The sequence below is a fragment of the Antennarius striatus genome, chromosome 9 (assembly GCF_040054535.1).
Source record: "Antennarius striatus isolate MH-2024 chromosome 9, ASM4005453v1, whole genome shotgun sequence".
NCBI lineage: Eukaryota > Metazoa > Chordata > Actinopteri > Lophiiformes > Antennariidae > Antennarius > Antennarius striatus.
Window position 1 is genome coordinate 2,165,001 of NC_090784.1, and position 17,858 is coordinate 2,182,858.

At 39.8% G+C, this 17,858-nt stretch overlaps 1 protein-coding gene across 1 annotated transcript in view; it reads left to right on the forward strand.

Annotated features, from left to right (window-relative positions):
• Window positions 1–3,217: 3,217 nt before the first annotated feature.
• The window catches only part of mc5ra (melanocortin 5a receptor), a 30,357-nt gene continuing 15,716 nt past the window's right edge, over window positions 3,218–17,858 (forward strand). Inside the window, exon 1 of the mRNA XM_068324507.1 lies at window positions 3,218–3,347. The gene's annotated coding sequence lies outside the window, so the exon portion shown is untranslated. The remainder of the gene's footprint in view (window positions 3,348–17,858) is intronic.

Below are 17,858 nucleotides of genomic sequence, written 5' to 3' on the forward strand. Positions count from 1 at the left end.
GATGTGAAGCGGTTCTCAGGAACAGTGGCTATACAACTAAATATTAGTCTAGTGATTCATAGGAATACTGAATCCTGGAGATTTTTCAGTTTATACAGTAAATATTTGAGTTTGTACAGTAAAATGCAGACACTGCAATTTTTGGAACAGCCCAATGTTCATTTTTCTTCATTTTCTGTAAAGTAATTAAAGAATTTCTGCATTTTTCTTAATGTTTTGATTTGAAATATAATGTGTAGTGTTCTCAATGCATGGAAATAAAAACCATGTTAAGGATTTTGGGCTTTGATCAAATTTTTAAACAGACTGTTATTATTTTGAACACAACTGAGTGTGTGTGTGTGTGTGTGTGTGTGTGTGTGTGTGTGTGTGTGTGTGTGTGTGTGTGTGTGTGTGTGTGTGTGTGTGTGTGTGTGTGTGTGTGTGTGTGTGTGTGTGTGTGTGTATATATATATATATATATAGTTTGTCAGCGGAAAAGAAAATAGTTATATATATACAGTGATACCTCTGTACTCGACCGCCTCTATACTCGACTAAATCGGTGCTCGACCAAAACATTTGAGTAGAAAATATATCGGAGCCCGAACAGATTTTCGGTACTCGACTAGCCGAGTCGACCCGAACGCGCTCCTCGGCCAGCGGGTAAGCGTCAGTTCGACTCAGACCGCCAGCGGAGTAACACGTACGCAAATTACGTACGCAAAGATGTACGGAAATTATAGCAAAATATGAAAGTGGTGTACGAATGTCCGACCTCGCGTCGCACTACGAAATGGCAAAGTCAACCATTTCCACTATGTTGAAGCAGAAGCAACTGACAATGGACAGGTTCCTTCTTAAAGAAAAGAGGAAGGCTACTGCCCAGCCAGATTCACCTCCACGGAAGAGAGAAGGGAGAAAACCCCTGAAGGCGCGTTACCTAGCGTCATCATGGAAGGGATTCCCCTTCCATGATGACGCTAGTGCCATCAACCGCTCTCTAAAACGTAAAGTAAATTATACAAAATGGTTTATAATGCTTTATCTTTATCATGTACTGCTTGTGCACATTTACGTCTTCATTGTTGTTTAGATACACGTTCTTATAATATTTTAGGTATTTTTCTAAATGGTAAGAACGGGTTAAAATACTTTCCATTATTTCTTATGGGAAAATTGGTTTCGGTGTTCAAACAAATCGGTGCTCAACCACCACCTCAGAACGGATTATGGTCGAGTACAGAGGTATCACTGTACTGTATATATATAAAACTTTTTTCTTTTCCGCTTTTTTCCATCATTTTCTTGGGGTCCATAGTGAATACTCTAAAAGTTAATATATTTAGGTAAAACTATCAGAACACCTCATGGGTCGAGGGCCAATGACGAGGACGCTGCATAGACACCTAACTATCTACACACATAGACACATACAGTAGAGGTCCCTCCTAGTCAATGGGATGCCAGGATGCTAGGTAATAGCCAATGGCAGAGCAGCTATAAGAATGTTGCGTTCAGGAACCTGTGGGAGCTGCGAGTATCAGCTCATACTGTATTTTTACCTTTCGTATCCTGAAATTTCTTTCGGAACAAGATATTTTCCTGTTGAGGCGTTTCGTAACTTGAAAATTTCATATGAAGAGATGTTCGTTAGTAGAGGTACCACTGTATAATATATTTCCTTTCCTATATATTTGAATAAGCTCACTTGAAAACCTCACACTGTCACGCTTTAACTCCACCCACCACCTGTCAATCAAACACCCAACCAATCAAGCGCCCAGCCAATCACGGTGCGTCTGCCAGAAGGAATCACGTGAACAATATGTCGTAAGGCATCGGGCAGCGAGGCTTTTTGTTGCGGTTATGACTTTCATCTACATGACAACGCAGATATCTGGGACCAAAACGCTGGACAAAGTAAGTTTTTTAAAACGCTGGGTCTGCGTTGTCGTGTGGACACTGTCACCGAAACTTTTTCTATCCAGGGGGCGTCTCAATGCGACGAACACCACTGTGAAGTTAATGTGTGTGACCCGTGTCAACATGCACACATAGAATGGACGGAGTTAAAACCGGCTATTTTCTGACGTTCAACAGCGCCACGTCGAAGACATGTTGATACACATGTTTGACAGTTGGATATTTGTTTGTATGAGTGATAAAATTTATACAGTGGACAAAGATGTTGTTTTTATTTTTAATTAAAAACCAATGATATGACCCAAGCATAATCATTGGCTAGACCTCAACGTTACAAAAGCACAATCATTGTCCAGACCCCAACCCCAGCCACCCTCCCTCACTGTACGTGTTTACTGTAATTACATTTTTGTCTTCTCCAAATCATTTTCCAAACTGCCAGTGTGTGTGTGTGTGTGTGTGTGTGTGTGTGTGTGTGTGTGTGTGTGTGTGTGTGTGTGTGTGTATACTGTATACGTGCACAAGCATTTGAAGTTAAAAGTAATTAAAATAATGTAGTGATTTAAGCCCCACCCATTTCCGATCAAACCACACCCACTTCCGGTTTAAGATCCGCCCATTCAGAGTACAGATATGGATACAGATAATCTAGTTGGTTGAACAGATACAGATAATGGTGTACTCGCTGATCCCTAATATTCATATACTGCATTTATATAACCACTTGGATGAGTACTTATTATATAGACAATTAATGATTTGAGCCAAGTTTGTTAATCTCTAGTTTATAACCAATCAAAAGTATACCTAGGGTACAGGAGTTTATCATGGATTATAAATCACATAAGTATCAAATGTCATGATGTGACTCACTTTGAAAGATTTATGATTCATATATTCGTGTGAAAAAGCAGTATGTGTGTGTATGTGCCACTAAGTGAATGCAAAGATTTAAATCCTGCTCAAGTCACACCTTAGCGCGAATTTGTTGATCTCCTCACATAAAATAAATTCAATATGTAGGGAGATCTGGTCTCGTGGTTACTGCCTCCTTCGTCCCACTTGTTTCTAAAATTGGATGCTGTATCCATTCTGTACAATATGAAGGGGGAGTTCCTCTCTCTCTCTCTCTCTCCCTCTGTCTCTCTCTCTCTCTCCCTCTGTCTCTCTCTCTCTCTCTGTCTCTGTGTCTCTCTGTCTCTCTCTCTCTGTGTGTGTCTCTCTCTCTCTGTCTCTCTCTCTCTCTCTGTCTCTCTCTCTCTCTCTCTCTCTCTCTCTCTCTCTCTCTCTCTCTCTCTCTCTCTCTCCCTCTGTCTGTGTCTCACAGCTCGGCACTTCCAGACCCACAGCATGTAAATCTGTTGATCTGATGCTATACAGAGGCATAACCCAGTCCATCTGAGCCGTCTGTGGGAAGGATTGAGTCGCAGCTCCGACAAGAGGTGAGTCATTTGTCATCTCTGCCTTCCCACTCATGACAGCTTTTTACTACACCTCCTCAAAATACACCTTTACATTGCTGCACTAATAGGCAATTGTACAACAGTTGTATTGGACAGCTTTGTACTTCATCATTAGTTTTACCACTGAGATATAACCAAATCAACTAAATTGGAGTGTCCTGTTGGGTTTCTCTGTCTATTAAAGCGCTTTAAAATGTCTGCTGATATATTAAGTGCTATGCAAATAAAGGTTGATTGATTGATTAGTATTTAATAGACTCCATTAGAAAGCACATTATTGCTTGTCTGTGGAATAGTTTAGAGGATGATCAGGATGACAGTGCATGGCTGTACATATTGCAGTTGCATGATTCTTAAAGGAGGATATATAAACCTATAAATTTTTCCTATATATATATATACATATATACACACACACACACACACACACACACACACACACACACACACACACACACACACACACACACACAACACACACACATGCATAAAGCAGTTTCTTTACAATTTTCAACACATTCTTCTGAGGACTGTAGAGAGAAGACCATCATAGTAATATGCATTGAATGTATCTGTTATTTCAAAGATTTGCTGCGTAAACTTGTAAATTTGCTGTCTGAGGATCTGTATGACTTCTTATTTAAACAGAAATTGAGTGTTTCATGCTACACACTCCCAAAGCGTTGTACAATGCATGTCTGCAGTAGGGTAATGCTAATGCAGTGATCTCTGTCTGTCACACAAGAGACTGACACAAGAATCTCTTTCCTTTATATATCTTTTCAATATATTATCTAGTTTATGCAATAATAATGTACTGTACTTTCTGCTTCTCTTTGACATCTTGAAAGGAAAATATATGGAGAAGTACTTCAATTGAAGCTTTTCTAGTCATTTTAACAGAACATATTGGAAAACAACTACACAATATTGCATGTAATGGACAGAAAGGCATCACTTCTCAATGTGAGCTGGAGCTCTGTATGACTCATCCTTTAATAAGTCTTAATTTTGTGCACTGTTTCGACCAATTATCAATGAATCAACCAGGCAGCTTTGTGCCATTATAGGACCACTCGTGTCTGTTTGTGACTGTGATGAAATATCTTAATATCTCAGGTGTTTAATTCTGTTAATTCCACAAAAAATAGTCTTGATCATGTGGTTTGTTATGTTTCACTTGAACACCAATCTAATTTGAAACATACCACACATACCTAACATACTGTATGCATAAAATATCTCCATGTCTTAACCTCACCCTGTGCACACACTGTTGAAACAAAAAAAATGTTGACTTATAAACACATGCAAGACATCTTTGAACAAGATGTAAATGAGATAATGAGCTGACTTTTGGGCCATGTTGGTGAGCATATCAGCATTTATAAAAGAACATTTATAAAATTTATAAAAGAACTCATTACCATCATGTTTTTTGTTGCCTGTGACATTAACAAAGGAGTCACTCATATCATGAGTTCAGCTGCGGACTGAGATCTGTTTGTTGTGCTCATTTATTTCTGGTAAATACCGTGATGGGAGGTCAGACGCAACATCTTGAAGCTGTCTTGGAGACACGTTGAAGCTGCAAACAAGATTTTATAGAGTTCCTGCCAATTAAATTATCCAGCACCAATCAAAGTAGTTAAAATAAAACTCAGTCTTAAACATGTAAATCAATGAACTCCACCATAAATTCTAATATTGTGGTAAACTGACAAAATTATATGTTTTGACCCACAGAGATACAATATATTATGGTGCTTGTCCATTGATTACTGAAATGGTGTTGAGTGGAGAAAAGACACTGCAACTCGGGTGCAGTGGGCTGGATAGTTGCTGGTCCATATAACCAGTGTGATTGACAGGTCCATCAGAACACAGACTGTAATGACTTGTTCAGTTTGACAGAAGAAAAATAATTGTGTATCCATTGGCAATCCAATCCTCACATTCTTGTAATCCTCTGCCCAACATCTCTGGACATTTGAGGAATGACAGTCCATAAGACTTGACAAAAAGCATATGTAGAGCTGGTAACCTCACACAACTAGGGGACTTAAATGAAGCCTGATGCAGATCCATGATCAGAGGAAGCTTTTGTCGATAGATAGATAGATAGATAGATAGATAGATAGATAGATAGATAGATAGATAGATAGATAGATAGATAGATAGATAGATAGATAGATAGATAGATAGATAGATAGATAGATAGATAGATAGAAGAAATAGGAGTGACACCAAAATAAATTGGCAAACAACCATCAGCTGATCAAAAGTTTTAGACCACATTCAAAAAACCCAAAACACCACTGTTAAATAGAAATAAAATTTCTAAAAATGCACTCAGTGATGCACAGCTGCGCCATTCTTGATGAAATGTCAAAAATGTGTTTTGGCATGCTTGATGCTAGCGTTTCCAGGAGGCTAGTGGAAATGTTGCTCCAAGCAGTGAAGAAGGCTTCACGGAGGGCATCCACAGCCTGGAGCTGGTGTCCATTTTTGTAAACTTTCCTTGCCATTCAACCCCAAATGTTCTCAGTTGGATTTAGATCGGGGGAACACACAGGATGATTCAAAAGAGCGATGCTATTTCAGGACCATCACGGTTAAATTCTTTCTCATCAGAGGATAAAACTTCCACCTTGCAATACTCCATGTTTGGTGCTCCAATGCAAACTCTTCACGGGCAATTTTGTGCCGTTGAAGGAGACGAGGTCTTTGAAGACTTTTTTTTTTGTTCTTAAACCTTTCTCCCCGCAAATGTTGTCAAATGGTTATGGGACTGCGGTTGGCACCAGTGACCAGCTTAATTTGGGCCAAGGTTCATCCCGTGTCTCAACGGACAGCCAATTGGATCCCTCAGATCTGGGCTGATGAAATTTATTTGGGGCTACCTCTTGACTTTTTTTACTTATAACCCTCAGGATCTTTTAAGAAGTTTAAAATGACTCCTACTTCATCCATTTTCAGCAGAAATGGCACGCTGGAAGAGGACTTGCTGATGCGGCTAAACAGTCCAAACACGTTCTAAGAGAGAACGTTTTTTAGCATTTGCCATCAGAAGGTCAAAACAGTGTGAATGCCTGACAGAAAATGATATTTAATCCACATTTTTGTGATGATTTGGGCTTTTAAAGGCAGTGGTCTTAAACTTTTGATCCGCTGATGAAAAACCAATTTCAGTTTAATGGTTATTTGCAATAAAATGCTTACTAAATTTTTTTTTGTCTCACTCCCATTTCTTCTTTTTGCATTTTGAAGCTCTACTTAGAACCTTGTTAAGATCCAACAGTGCAAAATGTGAATTCTTGCAATTTTTCATCTGGTCTTAAAATTTTGATCAGGTCTGTAGTCCTCCTCTCTAGAACAGTCTCCACAGAGTCCAGGTCCTGGCCGATCACAGAACCAGCCCTCCGGATCAGCCTGTCTAGGTGCTCTGTGGATGAGTCTGTTAAGACGGTCCATGTCCCGTTTCCTGGCACCACCACCCCAACATACAATGGCATAGGACAGCACACTGGACACAATGAACTGGTAGAATAGTCTAAGCAGTTCAGATCTGATGTTGAAGGAGGCCAGCCTCCTCAAGAAACACATCCTACTCTGACCTTTCTTGTACACACAGTCCAGGTTATGATATTTATTGAGAGTAGTTTGAGCGTCGAATATGAGAAGCTCAGAATTGCACCTCTGCTCTTTGCGGATGACATGGTTCTTTTTGGGACAGGCAGTTTGGTGTGGGATTAGCAGTAACATGGTTATTGTTCTTCATGGTGAAGAGAGCTGAACCATAAGACAAGTCTATTGGTTTACCAAGATCTATGCCCTATTTTGGTCCTGATCTCTGTGTAGTGACCAAATGACTCAGTCTTATAGAGGGAAAAGAGCTCTGACAGCTAGAAGGAGCTTTGAGTTAATGTCGCTTGGTCGAGAGGATTAAGTTCATTGGGCAACTACTTACAATGACCCCAGGGTGCCTACCTGTGGAACTTTTCAGGTCACATCCAAATAGGAAGGGGACCCCAGAACAGACGAATAACTTAATTCAGTTATTACATATCCCATGTCAGGTGTGTCTCAGGGAACACCTTGAAATACTCCCACACCCCAGGTGTGGGAGACACAAACTTCATGACGGAAGCACATTTTCTGCCTTGTGCAAAACTGAATGTGTTCTCTATATTCAATTCAATGTTCCTGTCTTTCTATATACCCTGGCGATTAACTAATGACTTGTGCTGGACATAACATACCTCATGCCAAAATGTCAGCTGGGATAGGCTCCAACCACCCTGCCCTACCAGTAGTCACAGAAAATCAATGAATGGAAAAGATGAAAACTGTATGGTGATTCTATACAACTCAGTGTTTTATGTTATTTGATTATTACTATCGAGTCTTAAAGCTCTACATAATTCAGGTGTGTCTACTTTGAGTGACAACTGTAGCCACATACTGACTGCTATACAGGTCTTGATTCCTCAGCTGTGTTTTCATGTGATGCCATCCTGAAATTTTTTATTTGAATATCAGAAATGACAGGGTCGGCTAAATGTCCTGATGAAGAGGGACAGATACTGGGGCTGTTGGAGTAGCAAGCTTCATAATAACTTGTAGATAGCTGTTGTGGGCTCTATAGAACAGAGCCATTGGCAACGCCTTCAGTATTCTGAAAATGAGGAGATGAGAGTGGATTTATCTTGGTCTCTTTGAGAAACTCTCGAGCAGTCAGTTTGGAGCTGTTAAAATCCACTGTGAAATACTTTAATTCTCTCTAATTTGACTGCAGAAGCGAAGGTAAATATACACTCCCTCAGGGACAGAGAGAAGAGATGGAGGGAAGGAATGAGGAGGATAACAGAAACAAGAGTCTAGCTGTTACTGTCAGGATAAACGGAGCACAAATATATAACATGTGTTCAGACATGCTCAATGTATGATATTCTGGTTGTATAGTTTCATGCAAGGTGGGTACATTAAACTGGCTTCACTCCATTTCACGTGACTTTTGTATCTGTATTATATAATGGTTATTTTCCATTTGATGATAATTTATCAGTCTAATAACAACCAACCCTAGTCTGGTTGTCATGGAAACACAACACTAAATTCATGTGCAGTAAATATCAATGCCAACCACATGTCCCACCCATTTTAATTAGCTCCCAAAGGTAGGAACATCTGCACCTCCTCTAAGTAAAAAACAACATTAAGTTGTTTCGACAATGCAATGAGACGGAGAGGATTCTCTCTGACAATCAGTCGTCAGGTGACCTTTTACTGCCTGCTCAATTTTTTTGGAGTGTCATGGAAGTTGATACCAAAAACTTCAGCATCAGGAGGCTCTGTTTGAGTTCGCATGCTCTCCCCGTGTCTGCATGGGTTCTCTCCGGGTTCTCCATCTTCCTTCCACCTCCAAAAACATGCACCTGTGTGTGTGTGTGTGTGTCTGTGTGGTTGTATGTCTCTGTGTAGCTCCGCTGTGCACTGGCGTCGCAACCAGAGTTTGCCCCACCTGCACCCTATGACAGCTGGGATAGGCTCCAGCTCCCAGTGACCCGTGCAAGCAGATGAAGCAGTCAGAAAATGAATGAACAAATGAATGTTTATCATGGTTTTCCTTTAGAAACATGTACATTAATGAAGTATATGGAGAAATTACTTCTGGCTATGTTGTGGCCTTATTGCATTAAGTTTAAATGAATTTTTTTCAAAATTCTGCTCACATCTGGGAAAGTGTGCAAACAAACTACGTATAACAACTACCAACACATTGACTAACACTACTACCAGTACAGCTATCAACACAACTACCATCATAATTACCATCATAACTACCAACACAACATGTCTGTGTAGGTTCTCAGTCATCCAGGTCATGGTTATCCAAACCTGTTGAGTCGATCCACTGGACGTTAAAGTTCTTGAAGACGTTTCGTCTCTCATCCAAGAGACTTCTTCAGCTCAGAGTGGCTGATAATGTCCCAGTTTATAAACCCTGTGGGGTGTGGTCAGTGCTTTTCACATTCCAACGACCGTCGTTGACACCCGTCTGGCTCCTCAACGATTGTTGGTGGGGGTGTCAAAGGGGGTCGTTGAGATGTGAGTTTCACCTTTGTATGCTAATGAGGGTCATTAGGATGAGACACATCACCTGGGTCAATCTGCTGAGACAATCTTTCAGGGAGTTTTGAAAGGACATGGTTGTAAATGGCAGAAAGGTGATGTCGCAGACCACCCCCTCTATTCAGAGATGGCTTCTCCACTTTGACGTGGATGGACTCTTTCACTCCTCTCTCAAACCATTTATCTTCCCTGTCCAAGATCTGAACATCTGTGTCCTGAAATGAGTGTCCCTCTTCCTTGAGGGGGGGCAGACTGCCGAGTCCTGTCCTGATGTGTTGGGCCATGCGTCTGTGTAGTGGTTGTTTGGTTTCCCCTATGTAGACGTCTGACCATTCCTCGCTGCATTTAACTGCATACACCAGATTGCTCTTCTGACTGTGGTGTGGGGTCTTCTGGGTGGACCAGTCTTTGTCGGAGGGTGCTGCGTGGATTAAAGTACACAGGTACCTTGTGTTTGTTGAAGATCGTCCTCAGCTTTTCCGACACTCCAGACACATACGGAATCACTATACCATTACGCTTGTTGTCTTCCGTCCTCACTGGGTTGTTCTCCACTGAGAAAAACCCAGTGAGGACGGAAGAGAACAGGCGTAAAAAAGGAAAAAAATGGATTTGCTCTTTGCTGGAATGCTTTGGAATGTGAACATTGCATGCGGACATACAGTTCCCAACCAAGACATTTTTTGTACATTTTGCATGCAAATACCAGTAAAACTGAAACATGAAAGTGTATGCAATTTCTAGAATGTCAACAATACCCAGTATTTTGAATTCTGGTGTACTTTGATTAACTGCATGTACCTTATGAAGTGAAAACAAGCATTATTGTTTGACATAATAATGTCATTTTGAGTCGAATTCCCAGTGTTTTGGTAAAGTTAGTGTGTGCAGAGAAAGATGTGTTCTATTTTGAAATGAAGAGTTAGAATTTATTTAACAAAATGTGTTTTTGAGAAGAAGATTATCCATTTGGTTAATTGTGTTTTGTAGGTGTGAGTGTGTTAAGAGTTTAGAAAAAGTATTTGAAGTATGGGTAAGCGCTTGTTAGCGACTGAAAAAAAACGGTAATGCAGTGCATGTAGAAATTACACAGTGCCTCACTTATTCTACTTATTGCTATGTCGTAGCTTTTTTCCATTAAGTTTTAATTAAATTACTTCAAAATTCTACTCAAACCTGGGAAAGTGTGAAAAAAAAATTCTGCTGCAGCGAAGGGTCCCATTGAGCACAGTGACCTCCATCATCTGTTAATGGAAGATGTTTGGAACTAACAGGGCTCCAGACCACCAGACCTAGACATCCTGCCAAACTGAGAGATCAGGGGAGAATGGCCTTACTGACGAAGATGACCTGATGGTCACTTTGACAGAGCTCCAACATTTTACTGTGGAGTTAGGTGTTCCTTCCAGAAGGGCGGCCATCTCTGCAGCACCTCACCAATCAGACCTGAAGAATGATAACAGATGGAAACCAGTCTTCAGTAAAATACATGACAGCCCACCTGCAGTTTGCCGAAAGGCTCCTGTAAGACTCAGAACATGAGAAACTGAATTATTTGTACTGATGAAGCAAACATTGACCTCTTTGACCTGAAGGCCATCAGATCTGGAGAGGACCAGACATTGCCTGTCAACCAGACCAATACCATCTCTGCAGTGGCAGCATCATGTGCTGCCACTAGAAGGAGCTGGAAGTCAAATCAGAATCAAGGAAAATATGAATGTAGAAGTCAGCCATGATGAAAACGTGCTCCAGAGCACTTCTGACATCAGACTGGGACAAAGGATTTTCTTCCAACAGAACAAAGACCTGAACCACACCGATGATCAAACTAACCAATGGTTTCAGACGTCTGTGAATGTCCTTGAGCGGCCCAACTTGAACCAATGAAAATATCTGGAGAGATATTTTCATTGGTTCAATGCTCTCTAGATGTTTTGCAAGGAATAATGTGAAAACCTGCCCAAGAACATAATTTATTATTACATAAGGGGGTGAGCTAATTAATGGAAGATATTGATAATCAATAATGATAATCAAGAGAGGCCGTCTATATGCTGTCAGTGGATTAAGGCATAGACAGGGCTGACAAACCTGAAGCCTAAACAGATTTAATCGTCTGCTAAACTCAACTTGCATCTTTTACATCCAGCTTCAAAAAGGTGATGAGTTGTAATTGTCAGCATTTGTGTGTCCGTCCGTCCGTCCGTCAGTCCGTTAGTCCACCAAATATCTTCGCAACCGTTGCAGATAGAAAGATGAAACAAAAAGCACATTACTCAGGCAGCAAAGGGGATGAAAATGAGATGATGACCTTGACCTTGAGAAAACCAGGTCAAGGTCAAATTTCAACTTTTGTACACTCAGGAACTGGATAAGATAGAAATACGAGGGAGAAGGCCAGTGATCTCTAACGTAGATAACAGTTTTAAAAATGTCAGAAACTGCCTGAATAACAATACTGTGAGAAGCAGGACCCCGCTGGTGACTTCAAGATGAATTATTCATTTTAATCAGAAGGCCAAAATAGGCCGGGATCAATCGTACTTTCTTTAGTTCTTGGATTAACTCACTAGGGTTTTAATCTAACTAGGTTTTGAACAAACTAACTAAACAGGTTTTAAACTAATTAGGTTTTGGACTAACTAACTAGGCTTTGAACTAACTAACTAGGTTTTTAAAATAACTACTTTTTTGACTAACTAACTAACTAACCTGCCAGGTTTAAACAAACTAGTTTCTAAACTATGTTTGGAACTAACTATATTTTGAACTTACTTATTGGGTTTTGAACCAACTAGCTCTTTCAACTAACTAGGTTTTGAACTAAACTAATGGGTTTTGAACTTTCTAGGTTTTGAACTATGTTTTAAACTAACTAGTTTCTGAACTAACTAACTAACTAACTAACTAACTAACTAACTAACTAACTAACTAACTAACTAACTAACCCATTAGGTTTTGAACAACTTATGTTCTAAACTAAGTAGGTTTTGTACTAAGTAGGTTTTGAACTAACCCACTGGGTTTTGAACGAACTCGATTTTGAACTAACTACTGTCTGTTTTAAACTAACTAGTTTTTGAACTATCTAACTAGGTTTTTAAATTAACTAGGTTTTGAAATGACTAACTTACTAGCTTTTAAACTAACTAGTTTCTGAAATAACTGACTAATTAACACATTAGGTTTTGAACTAACTCACTTGGTTCTGAACTAACTAGGTTTTGAATTCTTACTTAACATAAACACTGTATTTATATTGATATTATTTAATTATATGTTTATTGTTTATGTTTACACTGTTTATGTTTACACTGTATGTTTTACACCTATCCTTCTTTATGTGCTTTCAGTTGCCCCTTGGGGACTAATAAAGTTTTTTTGAATTTGAATTTGAAAAAAAAAGTAATGCCTTTATTTCAACATGGGTACTGGCCTCCTGGCAGGTCTATTGACCCAGACATGAACATCCTGCCAACGGTGTGACATACACTGTGAGGGAGATGGACCTGCAAAGAAATAATCAGGTTGCCACGTAACCGTTTCCACAAAGAGAATTGTAACAAACACTGACAACACGCCACAGAAAAGGACTCGGACTTGGAAGAAACTTAATTAGTGTTTCTCTCCAAGCAACGCTGCTGCTGGTTCTGAATTATCTGCTCCGTTGTTTGTGGCAGCTCAAACGACTCAGTTGGAGTTTTGGCACCAGTCTTCCCTGGCAGCCATCATCACTGGCACCATGCACCTGTCGGCTGGACAAGGGACAAAGCTAACTGTCTGTATGAACAGATAACAAACCGCTTGAGCCGACAACAATGATTGGCAGATTAGCAGAGAACATTAACACCAGAGACAGCGGTGATTCTAACTTTCAATGAGTATGCTCTAGGCATATTTGATTTTGTCTTGAATATGTATGAAAGATGTGGAACACATCTAAAGACTGAGAGACATCTGTCCTCTGTTGTACAGGTAAACCTCTGCACATGTCATTAACTGGTTTATAAGAGAGTGACGTGAGTTGAATTAAGTAGTCTCCAGGCTAAACTGAAAATAACCATTCCCAGTTCAACTCTTTATTCAACAATTATTTGTATAGCGCTTAATCACCTCAGCAGACATTTCATAGCACTAAAAAAAAAACAGAGACCCCTAACAGAACCCCCCAGAGCAAGCATAAGCAACAGTGGTGGTGAAAATCTCCCTCATTGAGGAAGAAACTCCGGGCAGGGCCCAGAGTCCAGAGGGCGGTCAACCACCTTGACCAGTTGGGTGGGAAAGGAAATACAATGGGGACAGAGACAGGGCAAGGAAAAGAGAAAGAGAGACAGAGAGAGATTGTAGTCATAATCATGCTCTGAAGTGGGGGGGCAGGATTTTCAGGATTTCTTGTCTTCTGTACTTGTTCCCCACCTATCGAGCAGAAGCACATACACAGCAGTTCTGTACTGTACTTTATTTATGAATGCATTTTAATAATATTTGGTTAATATGAATACATTTCAATCTTACAATTATTTTTTTATATATAGTACAGCCAGCTGGCGTAGGCTCCAGCTCCCTGTGACCAGCGCAAGCGGATGAAGCGGGTTGAAAAAATGAATGAATGAATAGTACAGAAAAAACATCGCCATCCCGTCTGCAGCCGCTTCTTCCACATTATGGGTCACGGGGGTTGCTAAGGGCTAATATGATATTATAAGTTTTATTTTGATTTATTGTACAATAACTTCATCTTATGTGCTTTGCATGGTTCACTAGTGATTTTATGATTCTAATATCTGTGGCAGGCAGACGTTAAGTTGAGTAAAATAATATAACTAGTTATTTTCCAGTGTATTTGCTTTGAACACCGACGTATAATCGAGAAAGACGTAACTCGAAATGATGTAAGCCGAGGTTTACCTGTATTTTGTTTTGATTTCATGAATAGTCAGAATCTGTTTTATTTATTTTTTAGGCTTTCACTTTGTTTGAGGGGTTTGTTTAGAACTCGGACTCAAAGCGAGAAGGTGGAAGCATCCTGGAACTCACTGCAGATGAAAAGCTGTTTTAATGCATGTGATTATTCCTATGTGCAAAAATTAAACCTGCTGCTGGAAAAAAAATTAGAGTCATTTAAAATCCACGTGAGTTGCCGAAGTCTTCTGCTGCAGGGAGCTTTCCACTATCTTACATAAGAATCATTATTTGATCTCTCATTCCAACAGTCGCAGGAGCTAACAGCCATGTCTGAATTGCTGTGCATCTGTGATGGGATTCTAAGTTGACAATGATTATCTGCTGGCAGAGAAATGTCTCTTGATTTTATGATAAAGGCAGTGTGGATCTGGTTTTCTGGTTTATGGCTCTGACATAAAATGTAAGTAAAAGAATCCCTGTGACTGTCACTTTAGGGGAATGAGGTGAAAAAAAACATTTGAAGGCATGACAAACAGAAGGAAAAGGGCTGGGAGCGAACACTTGGGACAGCTTAAGTGTCTGGTGAAGTGTGATTAGAGCAGGAGGTAAACGCTCAATCACAGTCTCCGAAACCACGGCTTCAATCACCAGAGTGGTTTCAGCGAGCACGTAAAACAAAGGTGGACACTTTCTGATTTCAGAATGATTTGGTTTGTTAAAACAAGTCAAACACTCCAGAAGCTTTTGTCTCTCAGTGAGTCTCTTCAGGTTTGTCTGTTCACTTTCATTCACTAACAAAGTGCCCACTGATTTAATAGATCAAAACATAGAATTCTTAGTAAAGCATAACATGGGAAAAACTGTCCTAAGCATTTGTTGTAGAGATCTGCTGCTGGCATTAAATGGTGCTGAAGAAACTACATAGATAAAATACATAGATTTAAAGCCTGCTCTATGAAAGCTTGTGAGCATGAAACATACATTGAAGGAACAAGAAATAAAACAGCTTGGCTTTTAGAATTTCCCTCAGCTTGTCATGGTCAGTACTTCAAAGCATGGACTCAACAGTGTTATGTCTTACAACTATTGCTCTGTACTTTGCAAATGGTATATTATCCATGCGTGCATGCCTTTGGTACAGATGCATAAAAGACAGCACAGTCCCGACACATGATTGCTTCTAGCTTGTATCTTTGGCTGTCTGAAGCTAACAGACCTGTCTGTGTAGGTTATTCAGTAATTTCATACATATTTGAATTTCTTTTGTGACAATTTCAAAATAAAGTTCTTTTACTGTATAAATTATCAGATTGCAATCAAGGTGATATATTTTTTGGTCACACAAACCACTTATTTGTCAAGCATAGCTTTGCTCTCTTTCGACAGGTTGCTGTCATATTCTGACCACTGGAGCTGCTGAAGCTATTATATTTATCTGTGACCTCTAGTTTCAGCTTCTCAGTGGTTTTCTGAAATCTTTTTCAGTTTTTTTTAAGTGTTTCATAAATTTTCCTCTCTTTTTATTTGGTAGCAAACATGCAGATGTAGCCCAGTCTCATTCCTAGGGTAGCAAATCCTGGTATATTTGGAGGTATCCTTCTGACTTTAGGTTATTAAGAGCATTGTTCTCACCTTCATGACTTCATGAATATGAAACTTAAACTTAAATGTCCTGAGAATTTGAATGGACTCGTGAGGATAGATATACCTCCAAAGGAATCTGTGTCAGTGTAAGGTAATCAAAGCACCTGCACAACACTGTGTTTTATAAAAAGTGAATGGATCACACTCATGAAAGCAAATACGAGCCTTTCTTAAATCCACATGCATGGATTTTGTATTTAAATTTAAAAGCTACTGTATTTCCGGTATGGTATATATTAGTAATGCTTTGCATGAAGAAGGGTTTGCATACTGGCCACAGATGTTAAATAGCACTTTATGTGTCTTTATGAGACAATGGAGATGTGACAAAGCATCCATTTACATCTGGGATGAGAACGTTGTGGCTTATGTTCACAGGAAACATCTTTCCATGTGTGTGACATTTATGTGGGACATTAATGTGTTTTGTCAAAACCATGTGTAGGTGTTGGCGATGGATGGTAAGCATAAAGATGCAAAAGAGGAAGTAAGTGATGTCTGTGAGGTTTTTTTTTTCTTTTTTCATTTAAATATGTTCTTCATTTTGTCCCTACACTTTCTTTGTGTCTGATTGAATTGATCCGACATTGCCTCCAACCATTTCCAGTGATAACACTCTGTTACCACAATTACCGGAACAGCCGAAACAGTGGGAGATCCACTAGTAGGGTTGTAAAAGTGTACGATACAATTAGGAGAGGCACATACTATTGTAAGGAAGTACAAATTGCAGTCAAATTGCGCAATTAGAGAGAGACGCTCCCAGCCTTGTGCAGTAGGCAAGCAGTGGAAACATCATCATCATCATCATCATCATCATCATCATCATCATCATCATCATCATCATCATCATCATCATCATCATCATCATCATCATCATCATCACCACCACCACCACCTCCAGTAGTGTAATCAGCATAAATCAGTATCAGTTTTGCATGCTGGATGCCCTTCCTGCTGCAACCCTCTGCATTTATTCTGGCTTTGGACTGGCCGACAGTTGACAATGGCTTTAGACCGACCTCGACATTAAATATTACGTACATTAAATATCAACCACATTGTATAAGAAATGATTCTGATGAAGGTCAGCATCTGAACGTAGATAACGTTACTCCTGAACAAGAAAAGCTTTAATTACTAATGTCTTCAAGGAAAGAAAACACAGACCAAGGAGCTCTTGCACGCTGAGAGTTATGTAATCAAAGGTCTGCTCAGAGCATCTAACGCCCCTCAGGCCAGTTGAGAACTTCAAAGTGAGAGCTGTCTGCTAGCCTACGTTGTAGTTCCTTTCCCTGCGTCAAGCTAACAAGCTGCCTCTCATATGATGCTTTGAAGAAGACCTCCTAGACTTTCACAGAATTAAAAGGAAATACATAGAAAAAACATTGTTGTTTTATCATGTCCTGCTTTATCAGTTAAATAAAGATTCTGTTGTTCTGAGTATGACGTTAAACTGAATCCAACCTTGAGAGGGACAGGCACCTCCAGGTTCAGTTGCCAAGACACGCCATATGATGACAGCCGCGGGCCGTCTGGGGTACCCCAGCGACTCTCAGGGGTTATGGGAATGGCTAGGCTAGGATAAAGATTCCAACCTATCGCGATGCGTTGTATAATCCAGTATGAACAACAAAAGGAAATGGGTAAACTTTTTTTAACCTTTTCTTCAAGAGAAGATTCATTCTTTCGTCTGTTCGTGTGTTCCTTCGTTCGTTTGTTCCTTCAATCGTTTGTTTGTTCATTTGTTCGTTAGTTCAATCGCTCGTTCGTTAGTTTGTTTCCATACTGTTTCCTCCACCT